A 19,850-nucleotide genomic window follows, 5' to 3' on the forward strand; every position below is an offset into this window, starting at 1 on the left:
ATCTCCATAAAGATGGAAGTATCTACTCCGCCATGTGTATAAACACGGAAATATCTACACCACCATCTGTGTAAACATGGAAATATCTACACCGCTATCTGTATAAACATGGAAATATCTACACCGCCATCTGCATGTCCATGGGAATTTCTACGCGGCCATCTGTAAAAACATGGAAATATCTACACGGCCATCTGTGTATAGATGGAAATAGCAACACCGCCATCTGTACAAACATGGAAATATCTACACTGCTATCTCTATAAACATGGAAATATCTGCACTGCCATCTGTAAAAACATGGAAATATCTTCACCGCTATCTGTAAAAACATGGAAATATCTACACCGCTATCTCTATAAACATGGAAATATCTACACCGTGATCTGTATAAACATGGAAATATTTACACCCCTATCTGTATAAACATGGAAATATCTACACCGTTATCTGTATAAATATGGAAATATCTACACCGCTATCTCTATATACATGGAAATACGTACACCTCCATCTTTATAAACATCGAAATACCTATAGAGTCATCTGTGTAAACATGGAAATATCTACACCACCATCTGTATAAACATGGAAATAACTTCAATGCCATCTTTATACACATGGAAATACCTACACGGCAATCTGTGTATAGATGGGAACATCAACACCGCCATCTGTACAAACACGGAAATATCTGCACTGCTATCTCTATAAACATGGGAATATCTTCACTGCGGTCTGTATAAACATGGAAATATCTACACCGGTATCTGTATAAACATGGAAATATCTACACCATGATCTGTATAAACATGGAAATATATACACCGCTATCTGTATATCTGCACCGCTATCTCTATAAACATGGAAATATCTACAAAGACATCTGTATGAACATGGAAATACCTACACAGTCATGCGTAGGAATATTTAAATATCTACACTGCCATCTGTATAAACATAGAAATATCTACAAAGCCCTCTGTATAAATATGGAAATATCTGCATAGGCATCTGTGTAAACATGGAAATATCTGCACCGCTATCTGTATAAACATGGAAATAACTACACCGCTGTCTCTATAAACATGGAAATATGTACACCGCTATGTGTATAAACATGGAAATATCTCCTCTGCTCTCTGTATAAACATGGAGATATCTCCACCGTTATCTGTATAAACATGGAAATATCTACAGCACCATCTCTATAAACATTGAAATATCTACACTGCCATCTGTAAAAACATGGAAATATCTACACCGCCAACTGTATAAACATGGAAATATCTACACCAACATCTGTATAAACATGGAAATATCTACAATACCATCTGTATACACATGGAAATATCTACACAGACATCTGTATAAATATGGAAATAACTACACGGCCATCTGTATAAACATGGAAATATCTGCACTGCCATCTGTAGAAAGATGGAAATATCTACACCGCTATCTCTATAAATATGGAAATATCTACACCGCCATCTCTATAAACATGAAAATATCTGCACTGCCATCTCCATAAAGATGGAAGTATCTACTCCGCCATGTGTATAAACACGGAAATATCTACACCACCATCTGTGTAAACATGGAAATATCTACACCGCTATCTGTATAAACATGGAAATATCTACACCGCCATCTGCATGTCCATGGGAATTTCTACGCCGCCATCTGTATAAACTTGGAAATATCTACACGGCCATCTGTGTATAGATGGAAATATCAACACCGCCATCTGTACAAACATGGAAATATCTACACCGCTATCTCTATAAACATGGAAATATCTGCACTCCCATGTGTAAAAACATGGAAATATCTTCACCGCTATCTGTATAAACATGGAAATATCTACACCGCTATCTCTATAAACATGGAAATATCTACACCGTGATTTGTATAAACATGGAAATATTTACACCGCTATCTGTATAAAAATTGAAATATCTACACCGTTATCTGTATAAATATGGAAATATCTACACTGCTATCCCTATATACATGGAAATATGTACACCGCCATCTTTATAAACATCGAAATACCTATAGAGTCATCTGTGTAAACATGGAAATATCTACACCACCATCTGTATAAACATGGAAATGTCTTAAATGCCATCTTTATACACATGGAAATACCTACACGGCAATCTGTGTATAGATGGGAACAACAACCCCGCCATCTGTACAAACATGGAAATATCTACACTGCTATCTCTATAAACATGGAAATATCTACACTGCGGTCTGTATAAACATGGAAATATCTACACCGGTATCTGTATAAACATGGAAATATCTACACCATGATCTGTATAAACATGGAAATATATACATCGCTATCTGTATAAACATGGAAATATCTGCACCGCTATCTCTATAAACATGGAAATATCTACAAAGACATCTGTATAAACATGGAAATACCTACACAGTCATGTGTAGGAACATTTAAATATCTACACTGCCATCTGTATAAACATAGAAATATCTACAAAGCCCTCTGTATAAATATGGAAATATATGCATAGGCATCTGTGTAAACATGGAAATATCTGCACCGCTATCTCTATAAACATGGAAATAACTACACCGCTGTCTCTATAAACATGGAAATATGTACACCGCTATGTGTATAAACATGGAAATATCTCCACTGCTCTCTGTATAAACATGGAAATATCTCCACCGTTATCTGTATAAACATGGAAATATCTACAGCACCATCTCTATAAACATTGAAATATCTACACTGCCATCTGTAAAAACATGGAAATATCTACACCGCCAACTGTATAAACATGGAAATATCTACACCGCCATCTGTATAAACATTGAAATAACTACAATACCATTTGTATACACATGGAAATATCTACACAGACATCTGTATAAATATGGACATAACTACACGGCCATCTGTATAAACATGGAAATATCTGCACTGCCATCTGTAGAAAGATGGAAATATCTACACCGCTATCTCTATAAATATGGAAATATCTACACCGCCATCTCTATAAACATGAAAATATCTACACTGCCATCTCCATAAAGATGGAAGTATCTACTCCACCATGTGTATAAACACGGAAATATCTACACCACCATCTGTGTAAACATGGAAATATCTACACCGCTATCTGTATAAACATGGAAATATCTACACCGCCATCTGCATGTCCATGCGAATTTCTATGCCGCCATCTGTATAAACATGGAAATATCTACACGGCCATCTGTGTATAGATGGAAATATCAACACCGCCATCTGTACAAACATGGAAATATCTACACCGCTATCTCTATAAACATGGAAATATCTGCACTGCCATCTGTAAAAACATGGAAATATCTTCACCGCTATCTGTATAAACATGGAAATATCTACACCGCTATCTCTATAAACATGGAAATATCTACACCGTGATCTGTATAAACATGGAAATATTTACACAGCTATCTGTATAAACATGGAAATTTCTACAACGTTATCTGTATAAATATGGAAATATCTACACCGCTATCTCTATATACATGGAAATATGTACACCGCCATCTTTATAAACATCGAAATACCTATAGAGTCATCTGTGTAAACATGGAAATATCTACACCACCATCTGTATAAACATAGACATATCTTCAATGCCATCTTTATACACATGGAAATACCTACACGGCAATCTGTGTATAGATGGGAACATCAACACCGCCATCTGTACAAACATGGAAATATCCACACTGCTATCTCTATAAACATGGAAATATCTACACTGCGGTCTGTATAAACATGGAAATATCTACACCGGTATCTGTATAAACATGGAAATATCTACACCATGATCTGTATAAACATGGAAATATATACACCGCTATCTGTATAAACATGGAAATATCTGCACCGCTACCTCTATAAACATGGAAATATCTACAAAGACATCTGTATAAACATGGAAATACCTACACAGTCATGTGTAGGAACATTTAAATATCTACACAGCCATCTGTATAAACATAGAAATATCTACAAAGCCCTCTGTATAAATATGGAAATATCTGCATAGGCATCTGTGTAAACATGGAAATATCTGCACCGCTATCTGTATAAACATGGAAATAACTACACCGCTGTCTCTATAAACATGGAAATATGTACACCGCTATGTGTATAAACATGGAAATATCTCCACTGCTCTCTGTATAAACATGGAAATATCTCCACCGTTATCTGTATAAACATGGAAATATCTACAGCGCCATCTCTATAAACATTGCAATATCTACACTGCCATCTGTAAAAACATTGAAATATCTACACCGACAACTGTATAAACATGGAAATATCTACACCACCATCTGTATAAACATGGAAATACCTACAATACCATCTGTATACACATGGAAATATCTACACAGACATCTGTATAAATATGGAAATATCTACAAGGCCTTCTTTGTATACATGGAAATATCAACACCGCCATCTGTACAAACATGGAAATATCTACATCGCTATCTCTATAAACATGGAAATATCTGCACTGCCATCTGTAAAAACATGGAAATACGTATACAGTCATCTGTATAAACGTGGAAATACCTACAATGCCATCTGTATACACATGGAAACATCTACACAGCCATCTGTAGAAACATGTAAATATCTACACTGCTATCTCTGTAAACATGGAAATATCTACACCGCCATCTCAATAAACATGAAAATATCTACACTGCCATCTCCATAAACATGGAACTAACTACTCCGACATCTGTATAAACATGGAAAAATCTACACCGCCATCTGTGTGAATAAGGAAATATCTACAATGCCATCTATATAAAGATATAAATATCTGCACCGCGAGCTGTATAAACATGGAAATATCTACATCGCTATCTGTATAAACATGGAAATACCAACACCGCTATCGGTATAAACGTGGAAATATCTACAACGCCATCTATATAAACATGGAAATATCTACACCGCTATGTCTATAAACATGGAAATACCTACACCGCTATCTCTATAAACATGGAAATATCTACACCGCTATCTGTATAAACATGGAAATATCTACACCACCATCTATATAAACATGGAAATATCTACAAGGCATCTGTATAAACATGGAAATACCTACACAGTCATGTGTAGGAACGTTTAAATATCTACACTGCCATCTGTATAAACATAGAAATATCTACAAAGCCCTCTCTATAAATATGGAAATATCTGCATAGGCATCTGTGTAAACATGGAAATATCTGCACCGCTATCTGTATAAACATGGAAATATCTACACCGCTATCTCTATAAACATGGCAATATCTACACCGCGGTCTGTATAAACATGGAAATATTTACACCGCTATCTGTATAAACATGGAAATTTCTACACCGTTATCTGTATAAATATGGGAATATTTACATCGCTATCTGTATAAACATGGAAATATCTACACCGCTATCTGTATAAACATGGAAATATCTACACCGCGATCTGTATAAACATGGAAATATCTACACCGCGATCTGTATAAACATGGAAATACCTTTAGCACAATCTGCATAAACATGGAAATATCTACACCGCTACCTGTATAAACATGGTAATATCTACACCACCATCTATATAAACATGTAAATATCTACACCGCCATCTGTATAAACATGGAAATATCTACAATGCCATCTGTAGAAAGATGGAAATATCTACACCGCAATCTGTGTAAACATGGAAATATCTACACCGCTATCTGTAAACACATGGAAATATCTACACCGCTATCTGTATAAACATGGAAATATCTACACCGCGCTCTGTATAAACATGGAAATATCTACACCGCGATCTGTATAAACATGGAAATATCTACACCGCGATCTGTATAAACATGGAAATATCTACATCACCGTCTGTATAAACATGGAAATATCTTCAATGCCATCTGAATACACATGGAAATACGTACACGGCAATCTGTGTAAAGATGGAAACATCAACACCACCATCTGTACAAACATGGAAATATCTACACTGCTATCTATATAAACATGGTAATATCTAAACTGTGGTCTGTATAAACATGGAAATATCTACACCGGTATCTGTATAAACATGGAAATATCTACACCCTGATCTGTATAAACATGGAAATATATACACCGCTATCTGTATAAAGATGGAAATATATGCACCGCTATCTCTATAAACATGGAAATATCTACAAAGACATCTGTATAAACATGGAAATACCTACACAGTCATGTGTAGGAACATTTAAATATCTACACTGCCATCTGTATAAACATGGAAATATCTACAATGCCATCTGTATACACATGGAAATATCTACACAGCCATCTGAAGAAACATGTCAATATCTACACTGCTATCTCTATAAACATTGAAATATCTACACCGCCATCTCAATAAACATGGAAATATCTACACTGCCATCTCCATGAACATGGAACTAACTACTCCGCCATCTGTATAAACATGGAAACATCTACACCGCCATCTGTGTGAATAAGGAAATATCTACAGTGCCATCTGTATAAAGATATAAATATCTGCATCGCAAGCTGTATAAACATGGAAATATCTACATCACTATCTGAATAAACATGGAAATATCTACACCGCTATCTGAATAAACATGGAAATATCTACACTGCTATCTGTATAAACATGGAAATATCTACACCGCGATCTGTATAAACATGGAAATATCTACACCGCGATCTGTATAAACATGGAAATATCTTCACCGCGATCTGTATAAACATGGAAATATCTACACCGCTATCTGTATAAACATGGTAATATCTACACCACCATCTATGTAAACATGGAAATATCTACACCACCATCTGTATAAACATGGAAATATCTACAATGCCATCTGTAGAAAGATGGAAATATCTACACCGCAATCTGTGTAAACATGGAAATATCTACACCGATATCTGTAAAAACATGGAAATATCTACACCGCTATCTCTATAAACATGGAAATATCTACACCGTGATCTGTATAAACATGGAAATATCTACACCGCGATCTGTATAAACATGGAAATATCTACACCGCTATCTGTATAAACATGGAAATATCTACACAGCTATCACTATAAACATGGAAAATCTACACCGCCATCTGTATAAACATGGAAATACCTACAAAGTCATCTGTATAAACATGGAAATATCGACACAGCCATCTGTATAAATATGGAAATATCTACAGAGCCATCTGTATATACATGGAAATAACTACACCGCTATCTGTATAAACATGGAAATAACTACACCGCTATTAGTATAAACAAGGAAATATCTACACCGTCATCTGTATAAACATGGAAATATCTACACCGCCATCTCTATAAACATGGAAATATCTACACCCTTATCTGTATAAACATGGAAATATCCACAACGCTATCTCTATAAACATGCAAAAATCAACACCGCTATCTCTATGAACATGGAAATATCTACACCGCCATCTCTATAAACATGGAAATATCTACACCACGATCAGTATAAACATGGAAACATGTACACCGCTATCTGTATAAACATGGGAATATCTCCACTGCTATCTCTATAAACATCGAAATAACTACACCGCCATCTGTATAAACATGGAAATACTTACAAAGTTATCTGTATAAACATGGAAATATCTTCACAGCCATGTGTATATACATGGAAATAACTACACCGCTATCTATATAAACATGGAAATAACTACACCGCTATCTATATAAACATGGAAATAACTACACCGCTATCTGTATAAACATGGAAATATCTACACCTCCATCTACATATCCATGGAAATATCTGTGCCGCCATCTGTATAAACATGGAAATATCTACACAGTCATCTCTGTATAGATGGAAATATCAACACCGCCATCTGTACAAACATGGAAATATCTGCACCGCTATCTGTATAAACATGGAAATATCTACACCGCGGTCTGAATAAACATGGAAATATCTACACCGCTATCTGTATAAACATGGAAATATCTACACCGCTATCTCTATATACATGGAAATATCTACACCGTGATCTGTATAAACATGGTAATATTTACACCGCTATCTGTATAAACATGCAAATTTCTACACCGTTATCTGTATAAATATGGAAATATCTACACCGCTATCTCTATAAACATGGAAATACCTGCACCGCCATCTGTATAAACATCGAAATACCTATGCAGTCATCTGTGTAAACATGGAAATATCTACACCACCATCTGTATAAACATGGAAATATCTTCAATGCCATCTGTATACACATGGAAATAACTACACGGCAATCTGTGTATAGATGGGAACATCAACACCGCCATCTGTACAAACATGGAAATATCTACACTGCTATCTCTGTAAACATGGAATTATCTACTCTGCGGTCTGTATAAACATGGAAATATCTACACAGGTATCTGTATAACATGGAAATATCTACACCACCATCTGCATGCCCATGGAAATATCTACGCCGCCATCTGTATAAACATGGAAATATCTACACGGCCATCTGTGTATACATGGAAATATCAACACCATCATCTGTACAAACATGGAAATATCTACATCGCTATCTCTATAAACATGGAAATATCTGCACTGCCACTTGTAAAAACATGGAAATACGTATACAGTCATCTGTATAAACATGGAAATATCTACAATGCCATCTGTATACACATGGAAATATCTACACAGCCATCTGAAGAAACATGTCAATATCTACACTGCTATCTCTATAAACATTGAAATATCTACACCGCCATCTCAATAAACATGGAAATATCTACAGTGCCATCTCCATAAACATGGAACTAACTACTCCGACATCTGTATAAACATGGAAACATCTACACCGCCATCTGTGTGAATAAGGAAATATCTACAATGCCATCTGTATAAAGATATAAATATCTGCATCGCGAGCTGTATAAACATGGAAATATCTACATCGCTATCTGTATAAACATGGAAATACCAACACCGCTGTCGGTATAAACATGGAAATATCTACAACGCCATCTATATAAACATGGAAATATCTACACCGCTATGTCTATAAACATGGAAATACCTACACCGCTATCTCTATAAACATGGAAATATCTACACCGCGATCTGTATAAACATGGAAATATCTACACCGCGATCTGTATAAACATGGAAATATCTCCACTGCTATCTCTATAAACATCGAAATAACTACACCGCCATCTGTATAAACATGGAAATACTTACAAAGTTATCTGTAAAAACATGGAAATATCTACACCGCCATCTGTATAAACATGGAAATATCTACACAGCCATGTGTATATACATGGAAATAACTACACTGCAATCTATATAAAAATGGAAATATCTACACAGCCATCTACATATCTATGGAAATATCTACACCGCAATCTGGGCAAACATTGAAATATCTACACCGATATCTGTAAAAACATGGAAATATCTACACCGCTATCTGTATAAACATGGAAATATCTACACCGCGATCTGTATAAACATGGAAATATCTACACCGCGATCTGTATAAACATGGAAATATCTACACCACAATCTGTATAAACATGGAAATATCTCCACTGCTATCTCTATAAACATCGAAATATCTACACCGCCATCTGTATAAACATGGAAATAGTTACAAATTTATCTGTATAAACATGGAAATATCTACACCGCCATCTGTATAAACATGGAAATATCTACACAGCCATCAGTATATACATGGAAATATCTACACCGCTATCTATATAAACATGGAAATAACTTCACCGCTATCTGTATAAACATGGAAATATCTACACCACCATCTACATATCCATGGAAATATCTGAACCGCCATCTGTATAAACATGGAAATATCTACACGGTCATCTGTGTATAGATGGAAATATCAACTCTGCCCTCTGTACAAACATGGAAATATCTGCAACGCTATCTGTATAACCATGGAAATATCTACACCGCAGTCTGTATAAACATGGAAATATCTACACCGCTATCTGTATAAACATGGAAATATCTGCACCGCTATCTCTATAAACATGGAAATATCTACAAACAAATCTGTATAAACATGGAAATACCTACACAGTCATGTGTAGGAACATTTAAATATCAACACTGCCATCTGTATAAACATAGAAATATCTACAAAGCGCTCTATATAAATATGGAAATAACTGCATAGGCATCTGTGTAAACATGGAAATATCTGCACTGCTATCTGTATAAACATGGAAACACCTACACCGCTGTCTCTATAAACATGGTAATATGTACACCGCTATGTGTATAAACATGGAAATATCTCCACTGCTCTCTGTATAAACATGGGAATATCTCCACCGTTATCTGTATATACATGGAAATATCTACAGCGCCATCTCTATAAACATTGAAATATCTACAATGCCATCTGTAAAAACATGGAAATATCTACACCGCCAACTGTATAAACATGGAAATATCTACACCACCATCTGTATATACATGGAAATAACTACAATACCATCTGTATACATATGGAAATATCTACACAGACATCTGTATAAATATGTAAATAACTACACTGCCATCTGTATAAACATGGAAATATCTACATTGCCATCTGTAGAAAGATGGAAATATCTACACCGCCATCTCTATAAACATGAAAATATCTACACTGCCAACACCATAAAGATGGAAGTATCTACTCCGCCATGTTTATAAACACGGAAATACCTACACCACCATCTGTGTAAACATGGAAATATCTACACCGCTACCTGTATAAACTTGGAAATATCTACACCGCCATCTGCATGACCATGGGAATTACTCCGCCGCCATCTGTATAAACATGGAAATATCTACACGGCCATCTGTGTATAGATGGAAATATCAACACTGCCATCTGTACAAACATGGAAATATCTACACCGCTATCTCTATAAACATGGAAATATCTGCACTGCCATCTGTAAAAACATAGAAATAACTATAAAGTCATCTGTATAAACATGGAAATATCTACAATGCCATCTGTATACACATGGAAATATCTAAACAGCCATCTGTATAAGCATATAAATATCTACACTGCTATCTCTATAAACATGGAAATATCTACACCGCCATCTCTATAAACATGAAAATATCTACACTGCCATCTCCATAAATATGGAACTAACTACTCCGCCATCTGTATAAACATGGAAACATCTACACTGCCATTTGTGTGAACAAGGAAATATCTACAATTCCATCTGTATAAAGATATAAATATCTGCACCGCGAGCTGTATAAACCTGGAAATATCTACATCGCTATCTGTATAAATGTGGAAATACCAACACCGCTACCGGTATAAACATGGAAATATCTACAACGCGATCTATATAAACATGGAAATATCTACACCGCTATGTCTATAAACATGGAAATACCTACACCGCTATCTCTATAAACATGGAAATATCTACACCGCTATCTGTATAAACATGGAAATATCTACACCGCTATCTCTATAAACATGGAAATATCTACAACGCGATCTGTATAAACATGGAAATAACTACACCGCGATCTGTATAAATATGGAAATATCTACAATGCCATCTGTAGAAAGATGGAAATATCTACCCCGCAATCTGTGTAAACATGGAAATATCTGCACCGCTATCTGTATAAACATGGAAATATCTACACCGCTATCAGTATAAACATGGTAATATCTACACCACCATCAATATAAACTTGGAAATATCTACACCGCCATCTATATAAACATGGAAATATCTACAATGCCATCTGTAGAAAGATGGAAATATCTACCCCGCAATCTGTGTAAACATGGAAATATCTACACCGATATCTGTAAAAACATGGAAATATCTACACCGCTATCTGTATAAACATGGAAATATCTACACCGCGATCTGTATGAACATGGAAATATCTACACCGCGATCTGTATAAACATGGAAATATCTACACCTCTATCTGTATAAACATCGAAATATCTACACCGCGATCTGTATAAACATGGAAATACCTACACCGCTATCTGTATAAACATGGAAATATCTACACCGGTATCTCTATAAACATGGAAATATCTACACCGCCTTCTCTATAAACATGGAAATACCTACAAAGTCATCTGTATAAACATGGAAATATTTACACAGCCATCGGTGTAAACATGGAAATATCTACACAGCCATCTGTATATACATGGAAATATCTACACCGCTATCTGTATGAACATGGAAATAACTACACCGCTATTTGTATAAACAAGCAAATATCTACACCATGATCTGTATAAACATGGAAATATCTACACCGCTATCTCTATAAACATGGAAATATCTACACCCCTATCTGTATAAACATGGAAATATCCACACCGCTATCTCTATAAACATGGAAAAATCAACACCGCTATCTCTATGAACATGGAAGTATCTACACCGCCATCTCTATAAACATGGAAATATCTACACCACGATCAGTATAAACATGGAAACATATACAATGCTATCTGTATAAACATGGAAATATCTCCACTGCTATCTCTATAAACATCGTAATATCTATACCGCCATCTGTATAAACATGGAAATACTTACAAAGTTATCTGTATAAACATGGAAATATCTACACCGCCATCTGTATAAACATGGAAATATCTACACAGCCATGTGAATATACATGGAAATATCTACACCGCTATCTATATAAACATGGAAATAACTACACCGCTATCAGTATAAACATGGAAATATCTACACCACCATCTACATATCCATGGAAATATCTGCACCGCCATCTCTATAAACACGGAAATATCTACACGGTCATCTGTGTATAGATGGAAATATCAACACCGCCATCTGTACAAACATGGAAATATCTGCACCGCTATCTGTATAACCATGGAAATATCTACACCGCGGTCTGTATAAACATGGAAATATCTACACCGCTATCTGTATAAACCTGGAAATATCTACACCGCTATCTCTATATACTTGGAAATAACTACACCGTGATCTGTATAAACATGGAAATATTTACATCGCTATCTGTATAAACATGGAAATTTCTACACCGTTATCTGTATAAATATGGAAAAATCTACACCGCTATTTGTATAAACATGGAAATGTCTACACCGCTATCTGTATAAACATGGAAATATCTACACCGCGATCTGTATAAACATGGAAATATCTACACCGCGATCTGTATAAACATGGAAATATCTTCACCACGATCTGTATAAACATGGAAATATCTACACCGCTACCTGTATAAACATGGTTATATCTACACCACCATCTATATAAACATGGAAATATCTACACCGCTATCTGTATAAACATGGAAATATCTACAATGCCATCTGTAGAAAGATGGAAATAACTACACCGCAATCTGTGTAAACATGGAAATATCTACACCGCTATCTGTAAAAACATGGAAATATCTACACCGCTATCTGTATAACCATGGAAATATCTACACCGCGATCTGTATAAACATGGAAATATCTACACCGCGATCTGTATAAACATGGAAACATCTACACAGCTATCTGTATAAACATGGAAATATCTACACAGCTATCTCTATAAACATGGAAATATCTACACCGCCATCTGTATAAACATGGAAATTCCTACAAAGTCATCTGTATAAACATGGAAATATCTACACAGCCATCTGTATAAGCATGGAAATATCTACACAGCCATCTGTATATGCATGGAAATATCTACAACGCTATCTGTATAAACATGGAAATAACTACACCGCTATTTGTATAAACAAGGAAATATCTACACCGTGATCGGTATAAACATGGAAATATCTACACCGCCATCTCTATAAACATGGAAATATCTACACCCCTATCTGTATAAACATGGAAATATCCACACCGCAATCTCTATAAACATGGAAAAATCAACACCGCTATCTCTATGAACATGGAAATATCTACACCGCCATCTCTATAAACATGGAAATATCTACACCACGGTCAGTATAAACATTGAAATATCTACACCGCTATCTGTATAAACATGGAAATATCTCCACTGCTATCTCTATAAACATCGAAATATCTACACCGCCATCTGTATAAACATGGAAATACTTACAAAGTAATCTGTATAAACATGGAAATATCTACACAGCCATCTGTATAAACATGGAAATATCTACACAGCCATCTGTATATACGTGGAAACTTCTACACCGCTATCTGAATCAACATGGAAATATCTGCACCGCTATCTCTATAAACATGGAAATACCTACACCGCTGTCTCTATAAACATGGAAATATGTACACCGCTATGTGTATAAACATGGAAATATCTCCACTGCTCTCTGTATAAACATGGAAATATCTACAGCACCATCTCTATAAACTGTAAAATATCTACACTGCCATCTGTAAAAACATGGAAATATCTACACCGCCAACTGTATAAACATGGAAATATCTACACCACCATCTGTATAAACATGGAAATAACTACAATACCATCTGTATACACATGGAAATACCTACACAGACATCTGTATAAATATGGAAATATCTACAAGGCCATCTGTATAAACATGGAAATATCTATGCTGCCATCTGTAGAAAGATGTTAATCTCTACACCGCTATCTCTATGAATATGGAAATATCTACACCACCATCTCTATAAACATGAAAATATCTACACTGCCATCTCCATGAAGATGGAAGTATCTACTCCGCCATGTGTATAAACACGGAAATATCTACACCACTATCTGTGTAAACATGGAAATATCTACACCGCTATCTGTTTAAACATGGAAATATCTACACCGCCATCTGCATGTCCATGGAAATATCTACGCTGCCATCTGTATAAACATGGAAATGTCTACACGGCCATCTGTGTATAGATGGAAATATTAACACCGCCATCTGTAGAAACATGGAAATATCTACACCGCTATCTCTATTAACATGGAAATATCTGCACTGCCATCTGTAAAAACATGGAAATACGTATACAGTCATCTGTATAAACATGGAAATATCTACACTGACATCTGTATACACATGGAAATATCTACACAGCCATCTGTATATATATGTAAATATCTACACTGCTATCTCTATAAACATGGAAATACCTACACCGCCATCTCTATAAACATGAAAATATCTACACAGCCATCTCCATAAACATGGAACTAACTACTCTGCCATCTGTATAAACATGGAAACATCTACACTGCCATCTGTGTGAATAAGGAAATATCTACAATGCCATCTGTATAAAGATATAAATATCTGCAGCGCGAGGTGTATAAACATGGAATTATCTACATCGCTATCTGTATAAACGTGGAAATAGCAACACCGCTGTTGGTATAAACATGGAAATATCTACAACGCCATCTATATAAAAATGGAAATATCTACACCGCTATGTATATAAACATGGAAATACCTACAACGCTATCTCTATAAACATGGAAATATCTACACCGCTATCTGTATAAACATGGAAATATCTACACCGCTATCTGTATAAACATGGAAATATCTACACCGCGATCTGTATAAACATGTAAATATCTACACAGCTACATGTATAAACATGGTAATATCTACACCACCGTCTATATAAACATGGAAATATCTACACCGCCATCTGTATAAACATGGAAATATCTACAATGCCATCTGTAGAAAGATGGAAATATCTACACCGCAATCTGTGTAAACATGGAAATATCTACACAGCCATCTGTATACACATGGAAATATCTACACCACTATCTGTATCAACATGGAAATAACTACACCGCTATTAGTATAAACAAGCAAATATCTACACCATGATCTGTATAAACATGGAAATATCTACACCGCCATCTCTATAAACATGGAAATATCTACACCCCTATCTGTATAAACATGGAAAGTTCCACACCGCTATCTCTATAAACATGGAAAAATCAACACCGGTATCTCTATGAACATGGAAATATCTACACCGCCATCTCTATAATCATGGAAATATCTACACCACGATCAGTATAAACATGGAAATATCTACACCGCTATTTGTATAAACATGGAAATATCTCCACTGCTATCTCTATAAACATCGAAATATCTGCCCCGCCGTCTGTATAAACATGGAAATACTTACAAAGTTATCTGTATAAACCTAGAAATATCTACACCGCCATCTGTATAAACATGGAAATATCTACACAGCCATGTGTATATACATGGAAATAACTACACTGCTATCTATATAAACATGGAAATAACAACACCGCTATCTGTATAAACATGGAAATATCTACACCGCCATCTACATATCCATGGAAATATCTGCACCGCCATCTGTATAAACATGGAAATATCTACACGGTCATCTCTGTATAGATGGAAATATCAACACCGCCATCTGTACAAACATGGAAATATCTGCACCGCTATCTGTATAAACATGGAAATATCTACACCGCGGTCTGTATAAACATGGAAATATCTACACAGCTATCTGTATAAATATGGAAATATCTACACCGCTATCTCTATAAACATGGAAATATCTACACCGTGACCTGTATAAAAATGGAAATATTTACACCGCTATCTGTATAAACATGGAAATTTCTACACCGTTATCTGTAAAATATGGAAATATCTACACTGCTATCTCTATAAACATGGAAATATCTACACCGCCATCTGTATAAACATCGAAATACCTATACTGTCATCTGTGTAAACATGGAAATATCTACACCACCATCTATATAAACATGGAAATATCTTCAATGCCATCTGTATTCACATGGAAATACCTACACGGCAATCTGTGTATAGATGGGAACATCAACACCGCCATCTGTGCAAACATGGAAATATCTACACTGCTATCTCTAAAAACATGGAAATATCTACACTGCGGTCTGAATAAACATGGAAATATCTACACCGCTATCTGTATAAACATGGAAATATCTACACCGCGATCTGTATAAACATGGAAATATCTACACCGCTATCTGTATAAACATGGAATTTTCTACACCGCGATCTGTATAAACATGGAAATATCTACACCGCTATCTGTATAAACATGGAAATATCTACACCGCTATCTGTATAAACATGGAAATATCTACACCGCGATCTGTATAAACATGGAAATACCTTCACCACAATCCGTATAAACATGGAAATATCTACACCGCTACCTATATAAGCATGGTAATATCTACACCACCATTTATATAAACATGGAAATACGTACACCGCTATCTGTATAAACATGGAAATATCTACACAGCTATCTCTATAAACATGGAAATATCTATACTGCCATCTGTATAAACATGGAAATACCTACAAAGTCATCTGTATAAACATGGAAATATTTACACAGCCATCGGTATAAACATGGAAATATCTACACAGCCATCTGTATATACATGGAAATATCTACACCGCTATCTGTATAAACAGGGAAATAACTACACCGCTATTTGAATAAACAAGCAAATATCTACACCGTGATCTGTATAAACATGGAAATATCTACACCGCCATCTCTATAAACATGGAAATATCTACACCCCTATCGGTATAAACATGGAAATATCCACACCGCTATCTCTATAAACATGGAAAAATCATCACTGCTATCTCTATGAACATGGAAATATGTACACCGCCCTCTCTATAAACATGGAAATATCTACACCACGATCAGTATAAACATGGAAACATCTACACCGCTATCTGTATAAAAATGGAAATATCTCCACTGCTATCTCTATAAACATCGAAATATCTACACAGCCATCTATCTAAACATGGAAATACTTACAAAGTTATCTGTATAAACATGGAAATAACTGCACCGCTATCTGTATAAACATGGAAATATCTACACATCATCTACATATCCATGGAAATATCTGCGCCGCCATCTGTGTAAACATGGAAATATCTACACGGTCATCTGTGTATAGATGGAAATATCAACACCGCCGTCTGTACAAACATGGAAATATCTGCACCGCTATCTGTATAACCATGGAAATATCTACACCGCGGTCTGTATAAACATGGAAATATCTACACTGCTATCTGTATAAACATGGAAATATCTACACCGCTATCTCTATAAACATGGAAATATCTACACCGTGATCTGCATAAACATGGAAATATTTACACCGCTATCTGTATGAACATGGAAATTTCTACACCGTTATCTGTATAAACATGGAAATATCTACACCGCTATCTGTATAAACATGGAAATATCTACACCGCTATCTGTATAAACATGGAAATATCTACACCGCTATCTGTATAAACATGGAAATATCTACACCGCTATCTCTATAAACATGGAAATATCTACACCGCGAACTGTATAAACATGGAAATATTTACACCGCTATCTGTATAAACATGGAAATTTCTACACAGTTATCTGTATAAATATGGAAATATCTACACCGCTATCTGTATAACCATGGAAATATCTACACCGCTATCTGTATAAACATGGAAATATCTACACCGCGATCTTTATAAACATGGAAATATCTACACCGCGATCTGTATAAACATGGAAATATCTTCACCACAATCTGTATAAACATGGAAATATCTACACAGCTATCTGAATAAACATGGAAATATCTACACCGTGATCTGTATAAACATGGAAATATCTACACCGCCATCTGTATAAACATGGAAATACCTATACAGTCATCTGTGTAAACATGGAAATATCTACATCACCATCCATATAAACATGGAAATATTTTCAATGCCATCTGAATACACATGGAAATACCTACACGGCAATCTGTGTATAGATGGAAACATCAACACCGCCATCTGTACAAACATGTAAATATCTACACTGCTATCTCTATACACATGGAAATATCCACACTGCGGTCTCTATAAACATGGAAATATCTACACCGGTATCTGTATAAACATGGAAATATCTACACCATGATCTGTATAAACATGGAAATTTATACACCGCTATCTTATAAACATGGAAGTATCTGCACCGCTATCTCTATTAACATGGAAATATCTACAAAGACATCTGTATAAACATGGAAATAACTACACAGTCATGTGTAGGAACATTTAAATATCTACACTGCCATCTGTATAAACATAGAAATATCTACAAAGCCCTCTGTATAAATATGGATATATCTGCATAGGCATTTGTGTAAACATGGAAATATCTGCACCGCTATCTGTATAAACATGGAAATACCTACACCGCTGTCTCTATAACATGGAAATATGCACACTGCTATGTGTATAAACATGGAAATACCTCCACTGCTCTCTGAATAAACATGGAAATATCTCCACCGTTATCTGTATAAACTTGGAAATGTCTACAGCGCCATCTCTATAAACATTGAAATATCTACACTGCCATCTGTAAAAACATGGAAATATCTACACCGCCAACTGTATAAACATGGAAATATCTACACCGCTGTCTCTATAAATATGGAAATATCTACACCGCCATCTCTATAAACATGAAAATATCTACACTGCCATCTCCATAAAGATGGAATTATCTACTCCGCCATGTGTATAAACACGGAAATATCTACACCACCATCTGTGTAAACATGGAAATATCTACACCGCTATCTGTATAAACATGGAAATATCTACACT

Source organism: Pan paniscus, chromosome 12 (genome assembly GCF_029289425.2).
Source record: "Pan paniscus chromosome 12, NHGRI_mPanPan1-v2.0_pri, whole genome shotgun sequence".
Taxonomy (NCBI): Eukaryota; Metazoa; Chordata; class Mammalia; order Primates; family Hominidae; genus Pan; species Pan paniscus.